Source organism: Hoplias malabaricus, chromosome 10 (genome assembly GCF_029633855.1).
Source record: "Hoplias malabaricus isolate fHopMal1 chromosome 10, fHopMal1.hap1, whole genome shotgun sequence".
NCBI classification, from domain to species: Eukaryota; Metazoa; Chordata; class Actinopteri; order Characiformes; family Erythrinidae; genus Hoplias; species Hoplias malabaricus.
The window spans coordinates 32044338-32060139 of record NC_089809.1 but is presented as its reverse complement, the minus strand read 5'-3'; the positions used below and the strand labels follow the sequence as shown (position 1 = coordinate 32060139).

The following is a 15802-nucleotide window of genomic DNA, read 5'->3' as shown; positions in this document are numbered from 1 at the left end:
ACGTGGAGTGCTTAAATGCTGCACAGTGAAAGTTAAATGCTACTGCTGAAATAATTGTAATGAACGCAGTGAATACGTTGGTTAATTTGCGGTTTTCTTTTTATTTATGTATTTATTTTATTTCCCTGTTGAAGTGGAATCAGTGCCCCCTCCAACTGAGATTTAAAATCAATGAGATTTGAAAACTGTTTTCAGTGAAAGACCCAAAACCGGTCACGCCTCAAACGAGGTTCGTCTGAATGTTCATTAACCCACCTTGATTTTCCAAGGTTGTTTTTCAAGTGGAAAAGTCAGATGTGCTAGACATAATTTTATAATGAACTCTTTTTGATCGTGGCTTTGAAGGACATGGGCCCTGCAGGTGTGTCTGCTTTGGAAGGCACTACAGTGCTTTGACAATATTCCCATTGAGTCTTGCCAAAGTTTAGAACTCCACATCGTCAGTGGTCCCGTGGAGGCAGGCAGATAAAGTCTGTGCTGGAGTCAGTAAGCACAAACCGGGGAAGGGGGAGGGTTATAAATCCCTCAAAGAACTCAAGGCTGCTGCGCTCCTCCGCCAAGCCGAGGTGGGAGACGGAATCAAAGCACATGCTGCCTAGAAGGAAGACTAGCCTGGAGCAGAAATTGATTTACAAAAGAAAAAAAAAGGAGAGAAAGAGAGAAAACAATTGATTCGGGGCAGAATAAGAATGGAGATGTACACAGCTCAATAGATAGCCTTTTAGAAGCTGGTATTTTTTTGTAAATGATTTTTGGAGGGTGTTTAAGGATTTGAGGATTTAAAAAATACAGCTTACAGCGGTTCCAGCGTTTAATTGTCAGATCATTAGAAACAGACTCCAACTTCAGCTCTCCTCTGAATGTACTGCTCGCAGCTGTACAAACATTAGATTAGGACTGTATTATTTGAAAGAATCATCAAAAATACGTATACAAATGTAAACCTTAATTCATTTGAAGGAGTTTGACAAATTGCAGCGCTGTGCAAATGTCAGAAGCTACCCCAATCGTTTAGGGTTGGTTTCTCAGAGAGGAATTAGGCCTGATGAGCTATAGGACTACATCCTGTTTTCAATAGAAAATCACAATTCAAAATGCTTTGTATCCCAGGACTAATCTTAATCCCTATATGGTAAAACATGCTCATTAACTATAAGTTATTAATTTTTAAGACATATTTCTGGTGAGATTAGATATGGAAGGGGACATAAAAGGAGGAAGTGTACAAACCCGGTGTTTAAAAATGTATTGAATGTTTAAATGGGGGTTTTAATGGCCATGCAACACCTGATGGACAACTGAAACAAAACTCAAGCAGATTTTTTTTAATAATCAAGACCACCTTTCAACTCAGATTTTTGATAAATGTAACCAGCTTTTTTGGCCTGAAGCTCTTTAAGAGTTTGGGGAAAATATCTGAAAGCACATGTTCCAGAAGTAATAAAAGCTGTGACAAATGTGGACACCAACTACTTTCAAAAATGAAATTATATTTTTAATACAGTTTGGTTATATACATGAATTACTTGTTCTTAATGTCCACTGGTATAAGTCTGTTTTTATTTTTTTTTTAATTATTTTTCTAAATATATATAGTTATTTTTTTATTTACCTTTTTTGGTTCTTCTGAGAAAAGAAAAAGATTAACTTACACCTCACTCCTGACTCACAGTATATGAAATTCGGGGGGAGGGGGTGGGTTAAAGGCCTTCTTTGAAAATAAGTCCAGGGTCAGAGTTCTCTATGGCTCAGCACCCTGTAGCAACAGGAGCGGTAATAGAGTGGAGGGGTTGGGCTGAGGCCGAGCCCTGGGTCCAGTGCCTATGGGGGAGATGAGCTGCCGCCTCCTCCTCCTCCAACATGTCTTTGCTGATTCTGGACTTCTCATTCTGAGGAAAGCAGCAGTCCTCCCACAAACTTCTGCTTGCTCCAAGACCTGCCCACCAGTGATGAATGCGGGTCTGGCAACATCTGGCTAGAAAAAACACCTTCAAAAGAGAGAAAGCAGAAGTGGCTCATCAGTTAGACTCGGGGGTATAGCAGGCTTGCTATATATCTTGGAGAAATCTTAGAATCATCTTGGGTTTATCCCTTATTTTCCATTCATCAATGGAATAGTTCAGGAAAATCAACATAATTCATTGTTAAACTCATACTCAATGTAGCCAACAAGCTACTTACATATTTGGGAACACACATTCAATTATTTTTGCATGGCTCTAAGTTTAAAATTAGAAAGGCATGAAATCAAATGGGACTGGAGATGAGCTCAAGTTACCATTCTCAATGCCAAGTGTGGGCTAAAGCAGTATAAAGCCCCCTAGCATTAGATCAAAGAGCTACTTTCAGGATGTCAAAGCACCAACCAGTAACATCCTGATTCAGTACTCCAGGTAGATGGTCATTCCTGGTTGAGAGTAAGGTGTGTGTGTTTGTCTGCCGCCTCTCGCCAGTGTGTTGACCGAGTGGTGAACGGAATGGCGTTCTGTGTAGTGTTGATTATAAAGTGTCCTTGGGTGTCTAGAAATGTGCTATATAAGTGCAACTATAAATAAATACCTAAATAAAAGTCCTAACAGACATGCTCCAACATTGTGTAAAGCCTAGTCAGAAGAGTAGCGAACTGTAAATGCAGCTAACAGAGAAACAACATCCCAGATTTCAGGAGAAATATCGATTGGAGGCAAAAACCTTGGCCTCAACCCACAAATAGGGACATTAGCACATCACACACTGCACAGCAAAAATATGAATGAAAGGAAAAGTAGGCAGTGCAAAAAAGGTGCAAACACAAGCTAATGTATACATATGCTAATATATGTTAAAGTATAAAGATTGTAAACAGCTAAAATAAATCTGGCAGTATCAAGTTCGGCCATCTTGAATGATGGTAATCTTTTTACTGTCATCAGTTTTTGTTCCTTCAGCCAGTGTCTGAGTCAAGTCTTAAGGGGAAAGCAGGAGCTGCTCATTGGTTGGATTCTGGGTGTACCCTGGTTAGCTATACATTACTGGGAATTCCTGTAAAACTCAGGGATACAGCCAAGATGACTCCATGCATGAAGGGTAGGTATAGAGCAGTAAATGTATAGTTTTCTGGTGACGTTAGGCTTCTCTGTAATTGGCTGGTGCTCATCTGGCATCAGCAGCCTGCAATAACTTACATCTTAATTGACGGGCAATTACTTTGCGGTTGAGAAAGCCACCTTTGTGACTTCCATGGATCAGAATGAGTTTAGCACACCAACGGTTACGTCAGCGCAATTAGCCCAGTGCTGGATTGGCCACAACAAGGGGCTTGAACACTAGCAGCGCATTTACGCTCAGTTCTCAGAGAGCTCAGAGCCAGGATTTAATCACAACCACTGCTGCATACAGTTTACATTACAGCTTCATGCAGAGAGCAGGAGAGGTCTGAGTAAGCGTTTGTAGAAGAACCTCTTGGTTCAGGGTAGACGCTGAGCGTGAGTCACAACTCATGGCCCCTGTCTGGACCACTGGAGACTCTCCGTGGAGGCTGTGGTCAGGACAATAGGGGCTGTTTCAGGACCCTCTGTGGGGTAGCTAATGGCTCACACTCCCATAAACTCATCCTTAAACCTTTCAAGGGCATCCTCCTATTTTTTGTTTTATTTGTTTGATTTTTCACCTTTTAGCATGTTTAAAAGGGCCCCCAAATTGATGCCTAAGCTGTTCATGGCCAGGAGACCTAAAGAGCACAACTGACCTTGCTCTCAGGGTGAGCTTGATGACGCTTCCCCTGCCACCCTTTCTCAGCTAGTAAATCGGTCAGCTGATGTGACAGATCTGGGGAGTTTGCATTCTCTTCTGATGTGTTAAATCTTTCAGTGGCATTGTCATGGTGTTGCACTTGCGTCTCCATTCTCAAGGAATCATGAGCTTGCCACCATCAAGACTGGTCACACTGTGTGCAATTGTGTGTGACTCGCTGATGTGACATTGGAGACAATGAATGATTGCTGAGATTAAAAAAAACAAACCAACCCAAAAACCCAAATAGAGTCTTCTTTAAACAATGCCATATGCCAAACCAAGTTTCTTTCCCAAACCCAAAGGAGTTCTGTGAATAAAAGGCATTTTAAAGAAAATTCAAATTTCTGAGATGCTTTACCTATATCAGGGTTCTATTTAGGGCCTTTACCTTAAAGTGTAAGTGTGCAGAACTCATCTACAAGGTAAAGTGCTTTTCTCCCTTGGAGCGGAGGTGGTTCATCTGTAGAACCATGTAAAGAACCTATTCTGGCATTATATATGTAATATTTAGCCATTCTACTTCAATAGCATCACAAAATAACTAATGCTGCTTGTAAGGAGACTTTAAAGGGTTAATCAACCCTATGCTGTACTCATCCATTGCCACAAAACATACAAATGCTCATAAATTGTTGCTCCCCGACAGGCAGGAGACTGGAAAGTGCACGTTTGTCAGCTGTGACATCACTCATCTTAACAAGCTCTGACTGTTGATGGGCTCTAAAGCCACGGAGCCCATCAGCCAGAACTACAACCAGAGCTGATTGACCACATGTAGCTGTTCATCCGTCGCTCAGGCTCTTAGCTACAACTTCCAATATCAAGTGTGTAAAACTGGGAGAGATTTGCCATTTGCAACTAATATCATGAAAATGAACTATAAATAAAATATGTAATACGAAACACACCCTTTGTCTTAATCAAAACCCCTCATTAGGCATTCGAGCTGAGCCCTAGTTCCCCTCAAAACGCAATTAAGTGTGAGCCTTAAAGGATAAAGTAAGCTTGTTAATAAGTTCGCAGAGGAATGAAAAACACCCTTTTTCTTTATTGCTCTAGTGATGATATTGAATCTAATAAGGGATCGCCCATGATATGAGTGTGTGTGCGCGCACATGCCATGTACCTGCCAGTTTCTCAGGCATAAAAATGAAGCCTTTTTTCCCCCCATCCCTTTTCCATTGTCCCCCCTCCCCTCATTATTCCTCTCAAGTTAGGCTCTCAGCTCTCTGTGGGACCTCAACAACAAACACACTGAAATGATTAAAGATCAGATCACAGCAGCATCCTTGAACTGGCAATACTTTCTAAACTGATTGACTGGAAGCTATGTGTAGTGATGGATAAGATTTTTATATTTATATATATTTTATATATATATTTTATATATGCTTGAGTTATATTCATTTAGAAATTGAAGAGCGTTTTGCCTTTGTGAATGAAGCAACACTTTATTGGCAACAGCTTAGTTCGAGTGATGACCTTTGCCGAAGTATACTACTGTTCAGTGCTTTGCTGTCTGAAAAGGTTGAAGGTCAAGGCCATTCACTTGTGGTTCTTGCCCTTTATGCACAGAAATCGACTGTGGTGTCCGCTGAAGTGTGAAATAAGATGCTCGTTTAAGTACATCGCTAAGAGGAGGCTTTTTCTGGGTTCTCCCTCATCCCAAAACATGACTACACCTTGTTTGAAGTTTTAATCTCAAGGATTAATACATTATTGTAATATACAGATTCACTAGAATGGTAATGCAGTGAATGAACAATGCTTTCGCAGCATGGCAACCCAACCCCAGTTCAATGACCACGGTGGTGCATGTCCTCTGCTCCAGGTGTGTGCTTGTGTGTACTCGCCTACAACAAATTTTGCCTCTCCATTTAACTCATCGATTGTAGTATATGTGCTGTGACACAGCATGTTTACATTTAATTGCTACTGCATAAACGTGAACTACATCTAGACACATTCCATGAATAGTCCAGTAAATCCACTGGATTCATATGTCCAAAGGTATAAGAAATCATAAACTCACATGTACATATATATTTTTTTCTCCTGAGCCAGGGTGCGAAGAATCAAGATGGAATCGACAAAGGAAACAAAGGCCCCAGTCATGCCTGAGGCCAGAGATGAAAAACTGTCAATTATATATGATGTCAGGCTCACTTAACAGGAGGAGCGAGCATGTGCAGCTATCACGGGGATAGTGTAGACAGCATGTCGTGCGACTGCGATTTAGTCAACACTGCCTCAGGTGCTCACTCTGCGCTACTGTCCACCACTGGACTTAACTGAAGTTGACAAGAGGTGACCAATGAGTTGCATCTGCCAAACATTACAAGTGGACAAACTGGACTATTTATATTTTTTGGGGACACCAAGTCTTTCAGGAGTTTAAAGAAATAAGGGGCCACACTTTCTTCTCTGCAACTGCTAAACACATTAGAATATGATTTAGATATTAGATTTTAAGCACCTCCCACTCTGTTTTACTCTGTTCTAATCATAGCATAGAGCATAATGACCGTCTTCATTGAGTGTAATAACTGACCTCCGACAAAAACTATTTTCTTGAAGGAACATGCATTGATTAATATTAATTTGGCTGCTGCAGATTTTATTCACAGTATCAGTAAATAGTTAAGTTCCAGTTTACTGTAAAGCTATATTGATTTTTATCACAAAAAATGGTGTGTGAACCTGCAAACACATGGCAGTTCAGGGCTTCGGAGCGTGAACAAGCAATTAATCCCTTCGCTTGTTTACCGGGTTCACGCTCGAGTCTTTGTTAATTTGTTGAAGCCGCCAACTCCAACTCCAAGGACGTGTTTTGGTGCCTCTTGGATGGGGGCCATTTTCATTACTGCTGCATGAATAAAGTGGGCATATTTAGCAACAGATTCCTTGCTTTGAATCGAAGCCTCAACCCCCACTCCCCCTTCCCCTCCCTTGAATCCAGATGTCAGAAGAAAAGAAATGTCTGCTCCCAGTGCAGGTCTTCCCTCTCTGTCCCGGAAAACCTGAGAGGAAAGAAAGGGCCCCACTGAGAGCGAGCATGGATCATGGTAATTGCCAGCGGTACCTTGGGGCTAGAGCGATGAGCTCATTATTTTCCCCAAAAACCCTCAAGTCTCGCAAAACAACAGCAGGCCCACTGCAGCTCTCAGAGGAAGCTTGGTGGGTGTGTATATGCGTTTGGTGCGAATGTGTTCATACACCCACGTTTTCCTAAAGTGCTGGGGTGATCTTTATGGTTCCATAAGCTAATCAAATATAGCCTGTTAAAATCTCCAGTCCACTTTGGAGGTGCGTCCCTCAAATGAATCAGATCTGGTTTATGGTTCGATATTTAATAACACAACAGGGAATGGGTTATAATTATTATTATTATTATTTTAAATGTGTTGTCAGCTTGATCCTTGTAATAGAGAAATTTTGTATTTTAACATTTAGCATGTTGTACATATTGAGAATTAAATATAATTTACTGTGCTTTGGAAAACACTAATGCTGTTGAAGTCCATTTGAAATAGGTTTGTACCTATTTTAATCCTTAGTAGTAGTTACGTTATGAGTTATATTAACATTTGAATTACATTCAGTCTCTCACATTTGGGGTCAGTACCCTCACTGATGTGAAGCACTGCTTTTAGAAAGCCTAAAAAAAAAAAAAAGACTAAGACTACTGCCCCCTTGTGGGGAGTTTACAGCCTGCTACATACATGTGAGTGAGCTACATATGAAAGGCTTTTCACAAAACTACATGCTCCAATAACATTATTAAATTCAAATTCAATACAAATCCAGGTATGAACACAAATTCAGTACTGATTTAAAATTTTACAATGAACAAAAACGTTAGAATTTTTTATTGAATGATGCATGCTGCTTTTCCAACAAGTTAACACCGTTCTCTTTGTGGTTACTGAAATGCCTGTGACATGCTTTGGGTAAAATACTGCAAGGATCAAACAAATTCAGAATAATTTGTTTCAGAACCTGTTTCTTTAAATGAGAATGACCCACGGCTCAAGTGTGAAGCAGCAATAGCCACTCTTTCTTCAATGTTTCACTGACTTTACATTGTTCTATTCCTTATGCACTCTTTATGCATGTTTTGGCTCAGTTTTCTCATGACTCCACTCTGGCCATGTGTTTTACACCATTTAACCTCACCTTTGCTTGTCGGGTGGGTACTGTGCTCAGTAATTTGAGGATAATGTCTCAATGATCTGAGCAGTCAGTACATTTCACATAGGTTGTTCTTTTGTATTTACATTTATTTTTCCTTCATATGTTTCTCATCAATAGTGTGACTGACACTTGCCCACACAGGCTTCGACTTTCATCTGGGAGAGGGGTTAAACTGCTATCCCGTAACACTTCCCTTTTAATAACCCATGTGTCCCGGGCATCATGGGTAGGGAGAGCGAACAGCTCTGTGGATTCTCCAGCTGCCTTCAACTGGCAGAGTGAGACAGTGAGCTGACAGCGATCCTGTGGTCGAGTAATTATACCAGTTGACAGCATGGTTAAACTGCTGGGGGATATGGGGTAGTGTCCAGTATCGAATGGTCAGTGGGCATAGAGGGCCACAGCTGGCTTCATTTGCTTCCCACTCTGCCTATTCCACCATCTTTCCCTAGGGGCACTAGGCACATACCATACAGAGGTGCCCCAGGACTACCAGCAGACACAGCCTTCAATGGTGGCAACATGACAGTGGTCAGTGCTGGATGGTTTCCTGCATTGGCTCATGGAAGGTGATTATAGGAGTCAGCACACACTTCACAGTAGCTTAAAGTTTCATCTGACGTAGTATCAGGACTGACAGATGAAGTGAGGACTAAGGAATCAAAGATCTGAAAGATTAATTATGAATGAAAAATGTCAAATCTGTTATATCTACGAGCGTATTTACACTTGTCCCAAATACTCAAGTCCTCACCCAGGACAGATTCTGGACTTGTCTGCGGCAGGGGTTAATAATCACACACGAACTCCATCTGCACCATGGATCTCCTAATTTAGTTTTGTTTGTGTAGGATTGAAAAATCTAGTAATAAACTTAATCTAGTTTCTGCTTTCTAGGTTTTCTGTTTAAACAAACACTCAAAAACCACTTTCACTCCTGAACAACTGTATACTGAACCTGTGGAGAATGTGGACCTGAGTCGGCCTATTTAGGCTTCCTTGTAGTAACGTTACAGTTTCTCAGAGATCAGTATCAGGACTGATCACGGCATTATTTCATTGATCTGATTCTGCTTTATTGAGCTTGCATTATAAATCTAATCCTGTTTTCTCTGGGTTTTCATAATTCTGAAGCAGCAGCTGCTGGACTGAGTGGAAGTATGTTTATTTGTTGTGACCGTGAATTTTAAGCTTCTCAAGTACTTTAAATTAGTACTGGGATTATTATTCGTTTTTACGTGTTTTATTTTTACTAATGCAGTGTTGCACTAGGAGGAATTTGAGCTGTTTGTGAAGACATCTTTTGTTTTACTTTGTGAAAAAACAGCATCTTAGATAGACAGTTTAATGCGAGATATTCAGTGTCAAGCAGATACAGTGGGCTGATATAGCTATAAAGTACGTGAAGACTGCACTGTGTAACAATATTATCTAGGAATTGGGACTCTATCGGCAGATACTCAATATTAAATTATTCGGATCGGGGGCAACAAGCTTGATCAGGGCCTCACTAACTGCATCTCTTCTGCTGTTGCCAAGTCCACCACAGACACCAAAGTACACAATGTTTGTGGATACTGCTTCTAAGGAGTAGTGATGTTGTGTCTGAATGCAGTCAGCCTCACAGCAATGTCCCAAAATTAAGTGTATGGCCTTCCCAGAGGAGCTGCTGATGATAACTGAGGTACGTTAGAGAGATATTACTAATTGGTTCTGATAAATTCTGATCTACATCAGCTTTGTAGCTTTAAGAAACTATTAGTAAAAATTAAGAACGGAACTTCAGATATTGTCAGTGATTGGGATATGGGGGACGCTGTGATTGGGTACTTTTAACAACTATTATTTCAAGACGGTTCCCCCAAACACACACACACGCCTCTCTTGCACACACTCGCTTTAATTTTATTCCATCCCACTCAAAGCCCAACTCCTTTTCCCAGGATTCATAGTCATCTGCAGACCAGGGTGGCTTTCATGTGGAAACTTTCAGAGAGAATGAAGCCTCTGCCACGATCTGATGCCTCCTTCCAGTCTCGTCTTCCTTTCATCAGCCAGCCCTTCTCTATCCACTTTGTCATGCTTCTAATTCCGACCACATGACGGCCACTCGCTGGCCTCAATGAGCTTTTTAAACACAGCCTGCCTACCTCAACCTCATCTCTTTTAATTACACCCGGGCTGGTGATCTCTTCCCCTATCGCTTACGTGGAAAAAAGAAAAAAGATAGAAGATAATTACTACGGGCTTCATCCAGTGGCTTAAAGATCACACGTGGCACAAATCCACCGAATTTCTCATGCAGTAATTACAGTGTATAAACACTTTGTATCATAGCCGGCATCCTGACACACACACGCACACACACACACACAGAGGAGATACTGCCTTCTAGTCCAGCACCTATCACTAAGGTTTATTTATTAGAGAAAATTCCCACAGAAAATATATTAAGTAGAAATGTATATTCATTATCATCCCAAATGAGCTCCAATGGTTTTGTTAACATTAATAACTTTCTGCTAATGCTTAAGTAGCAGCACCCATCATGGTCATCAGTGTCCTCCTTGTTTAAAAATAAGTTTTATTGCAAGAGTCTGCGCACTGGTTTTATCTGGAACTAACAGCTGATTCAACCCCCAGTTATTTATATATATATTTAAGAGAACAGAGCTGATCTCTCTCGGGGCGGGTAGGACGACCCTCTATTTCCTCCAAGGTACTACACAATTAGTGTCTGTTAGCTAATATAATGGATCTGAGTAATTGGCCTTCTTCAAGGGCCTGCTTTTCATATTTACTGGTGTGCTAGCTGAAGTTTACTTACTTCAGTCGGAACAGGTGCTAGGCTTTACCTTTCCTAGTTGATAGCATCCTGTAACAGGAGGAGTACTAGTTAATGGACATGAATTTGAATGAACCTAAAAGGCTTGAATGCTGATATATCAGCAAGAGTTTAAAAAAGTGTAAGGTATAGGATATTCCCAGCAACCAGCCTGCACAATTATCAGGTACATTGTAAAATTTTGGCTGCCCACAAACCTTGGCTGGGCAGTGTATAATTTTGTGAAGTTGGTAAATGTGTGTGGTCTGAAGAGGTTCCAGCCTCCTCTGTGGTTTATGTTGCTAAAGACACCCTCCCACACATTACCTAAGCTCTGTAACTTTCCTATTGTGCTTGTGCTACACCTAACCCTATCTCTGCCAGCTCCAGAAGAAGCCAGAGGGAAAGTCGTACTGTGTTTTGCCATTATTAGAGAGTTCTCCCTACAGAAACAAGAGTCAGGGGGATTTAAAGTCTGCTGCTTTAACAGAATAGAGGACCAAAGTGTATTGCGTAACTAAAAACCAATAGCAACAGGCAGCGTGAAGCCTGGAATAGGTCTATTTTTGTCTAGTTCTATGGACAACAGCAGGTCACATATTGCCAGAAACCATAAATGCAAGTGTTTGATGTCATTTAACAACTTGACAAGTCTTTGAGGCAGGTTTTCGGGGCTTATGGTCATTTTTTTCATTAATAAATTAATTACATTTTTTGTGCTTTGTGTGAATCTTATACACTAGGTTTATAGGCACCCTTATAATTGGGGGACTGCTTCTCGTGACTGCTCATTTTGGACATGGGTTCAGTTTTGTAATGGGTTCAGCTTGTATAATCTCTGTAGAAAACCAGGAAATGTAACCCCTTTGCGGAGCAGCATATGAGCTTGAGTTTAAGGGTCACACTGCGTCAGCCAGAGTAGAATGACCCCTAGCATTGAGCTGTGGAGTAAAGGCACATCAGTCAATACAGAGGGGATGGGTGAGAGTCAGGCTAATGGCGCGTTAGGAGTTTTAACCAAAGACAATTAGTAAAATGGGGTTAAATGCCCGGCTTGGGCATGAGCAGCAGTCTCTTATTGTTAATGTCACACTGTTTGTTAGCAATACTCATATTTACTCATACTCATAATTATATCTGGGGTAATACGTCATACTGCCTGTAATATGTTGAGCTTGAACAGTTCAATTCCAGATTTCAAATGTGGGGGGGTGAGGGAACAACTGTCTTCCTCCCTCAGTCCATAGCTTAGGTGCCCTTGAGAAAGGCACCTAAACCTCAACTACTCCCTGGGTTAATGGCTGACCATTGCTCTGAGTGTTTGCTCACTACCCTTAGTTCATGTCTCCTATTCCACTAATGGTTTAAATGCAGAAGACACATTTGACTGCACACTGAACAATAGTAAAGGAATGCAAATTTTCCATGTTTTTAAATGTAAATCAAGAATATACATCTTTGACTTAATTACATACATCTTTAACAGCAGCATGGTACCAGTTTCCAGCTTCACGAGGAACTACAAATGCTTTCCTAACAGCCTTGAAGATCAGTACATGGTGCATCATTTAAGCATGATGCACCCCACACACACACAAACACACACACACACTCCAGGTAATGAGCTAGATAAGTTGGGTCAGGACATCGTTGGAACTGTGCAGGGCCGGGAATCCCCAAACTGTAAGGGACCCTTTTCCTATATTTCTCCCCAACCATGTAAGTCTATAAGGTTACTTCACAAGGCCAAGTTCGGCTTCTTTATGTACCTTACTCTTTGTGTTTGACTTATATCTTGTAATGTATTAACACACCCTGTGTGAATCTGACCATTTTTCCAAGGGCCTAAATATCATTTATGTAAAATGTGAAGTAATGTGTTAAAACGTTTTAAACTGGTACTGTATTCGAATGAGATGAGAATCTGGCCATATTTCACTATTGACTATAACACATCCGTGTCCTAGCAGCCTATATTTATGCAGCTGCTCCTATGCTCAGTGCACTGGAAAGCAATATAGACGTGGGGAAACCCCCTGCTCCGGATGGATCCAAATATTCCCAGATTTTCAGCTGTGTGGGGGAAGGCCATGGGAAAACAGAGCAATAGAAAGTGGTGGGAACCTTGTGAGCTGTCGCTTCTGGAAGTGGCTCAGGCTGTAAATAAAATCAAACGTCGGGAGGAAAGCCTGGTCGGTATCAGGAAGATCAGCAAAATCCGAAGTGCAGATATTCCCTCCTCCTGGGCCAGCTCAGCAAGGTGATGCTGATTGGAGCGATAGAGTCTAGGCTTGTACAGACAAAACCTCTGTGGTGGGGGATATCCTGTCGTCTAATATTCAGCCACAAATCATAACAATGATTGTGCTGCTGTTTGTTTGCAGAAGGCTCAGAAGTTTCCTTTCCAAGCAGCTTTCCGGATTCTTCTTCCACAAGAAGCCAGGAGATGTGCCTCAGCGCCAGGCAGCAAGGCACGTTTTTTTTTTTTTTTTTTTTTTTTTTTTTTTTTTTTGGAAGCAGAGCAGAAAATAGGTGTGTCCATGTAAATCTGTCACATGGCTTGATGGAAGCCAATCAAAGAAGCTGGCTTGAGGTTCACTGCAAAGTTTACTGGGTCAGACCAGCTGCATGAGGGAAGCAGCCAATGAAAAGGGGGAGGGGGGGTGGGACTCTATGCCGCACAGCTCCAGACAGACAGCATGTGTCTGCGCAGCCAAGACAAGCAGAGGGAGGGAGGGTAGAAGTGGGGGGTGGGGGGGGGGGGACATGGAAAAAGAGGAGATAAAATGAGATACTGGAGAGATGAGGAGAGGCAGAAGTGATGAGAAATGAGTCTGAGCGAGGAAAGAGTCCATCTGATAAAAGCAGAAATATGTAGGGGTTTATGAAACTGAAAGAAACAGGCTGAAAATGTATCAGTTGCAAGTCTTTGAATTTCAGAATGAAAATATAGTATTATTCCAACATGCTTTTAAATATTCAATTTGCCATTCGCCCCACTGCAACAATTCATTAAACATAGATCTACATGATTGTAAATCGATTAATATTGAGATTACAGATCATGCTAATATAGCTGTTAATTTTGTCCTGTCTTTTGACCTTTAGAACCATCTCTAGTTTGTTTGAAGCCCAGATGCTTCTGCTCATCTCCAGAACTGTAGCCCTTTCATTTAAATTATTAATCTGTCTGTAATACCATCTATAAGCAAACACACATGCCAGTGCTTGGCAGCCTTATACCCCACTAGCTTACATCTGGCATTGGGCATGTTGACCTTAGACTCTTGGCGCTCTTTATTTCATACTTTTCTCTGGAGACTAGCTGTAAATTGTATGCTATATTTACATACATGGGAATCAGGCAACATGCAACATTGTGTGTACACACCCTATCTTACAGATCGCAGAATGGATTTCTTGCTGCTCTAGCACTGCTGCATTTTGCTATTTTTCTGTATCAGACACTTCAATATGATCTAACAAAATCGCTTTTATCCACCTACACAAGGGCTCCCGTCTCTAGCAGTGTAGAGAATCCATTCACTTGCAAATGGCCTGGCACAAGACACCATTATGTATTTACAGTATATTGAAAAGCATACTAAATTCCTATAAAACATATGCAGCCCCTGCTGACATAGCCAGTAATGCAATTTAACTGTATGGCAACACTTCCTCACAAAGCTTTGTGATGGCAATGAGTTGTAACACTTTTTTTTTTTTTCCCTTTTTTTTTCTGCTTCATGTCAGACGCCAGGGTGTCGGAGCCAGAATGAATAAAAAAGGCAGTGTGAAACGACAATTATTTTGTTCACGAGGAGCATGTGCGGAGCTGCTAGCGGTTATCTGAGGAAACTGCTGTGGAGTGTGAGTTCAGTACAGTAGGTGTCAGAGTTCTACTGTGGATCTCTAACCGAAACACACACACACACAGAGCCTGTATATGTAAAGAAACCCATACCCACATGCGCAAACACCATAACCTAACTTTGTAATTCTTCTAATTTGAGCTGCACCCATTGTGGGATGCTTTGGAGCATTAGATCACCATAGTCAATGCCAAGTGTGGGAAAGTGAGGTATACAAAATCCCAGCTATTGGGCTCTAGGACTGTTATGTGGAGAGTTGGATCACTGTGCAATAGCTTAGGGATGGGTTAAAACCCAAACTAATTATCTAACTCACATGAAGTAGCTGATCTCACTGACTTCACTAGTGTTTTCATGTCTACATACTTTATATGTATTTTGGGACACTGCTGTGTGAATATGATGACATGCAAAGTATAAAGCCTTTTCAAAGGAACAAATATTAAAAAGGCCACATGTAGCAATTAATGCCTCCTACTTTCGGGGGGAATACAGGAAATGACATTTAAAATACTCATGTCCATTGTGTGTGATATACGTACCCTATATATTGAGGTTTTGTTTTTTTTTTTTAAAGGATGTATTATGAAGGAATCAATCTCAGTCATGTGCTCATTAAATGGGGGATCTGGAGCCTATCAACCGATAAACTGTGAAAGAGGACGTCCCAGTGAGTTAGTTGTGGGCTGCCAGAAAATACTGGATTTAATGAGCCTTTTTGATTTTGCTCCATTTTGTGACATCTGGAGTGTGGAGATTTTAGAACTGCACCACCACCTTGTCTGAGTACCTCCAATCTCAGCACTGGACCTGCATTTTTGAGAGGGCAATGATAAGGTTAAAATGCCTACAGAGCAGGAGGAAAACTATGTAAAAACAGCATTAAAATAGTTTTCATGTCTTGATTCTAGTTGCTGCATGACTAGGGAGGTATTTACAATGGCTCATCATTAAAGAAACAGCAGCTGAAACTTGTTCTGAACAGGGCTGATAGACGGGGTAGAAATGGTGCTGTTTGATCCATGTGGTATTCTGACCCAGGCATGGAACAGATGTTTGTTGGACCCCAAGGAACCTTTATAAGGGGAGAAGGGAAATAATAGGACATATAATCCATTTACGTAAGGAAAAGTACATT

General features: G+C 41.1%; 2 long non-coding RNA genes across 5 annotated transcripts in view; one reads left to right on the top strand and one right to left on the bottom strand.

Annotated features, from left to right (window-relative positions):
* The window catches only part of LOC136708862 (uncharacterized), a 252879-nt gene that overhangs the window by 108372 nt on the left and 128705 nt on the right, over positions 1–15802 (top strand). The window lies entirely within an intron of this gene.
* The window catches only part of LOC136708863 (uncharacterized), a 103237-nt gene continuing 88992 nt past the window's right edge, over positions 1558–15802 (bottom strand). The window contains exon 4 of the long non-coding RNA XR_010804404.1: positions 1558–1988. This is a non-coding gene — a long non-coding RNA (uncharacterized lncRNA). The remainder of the gene's footprint in view (positions 1989–15802) is intronic.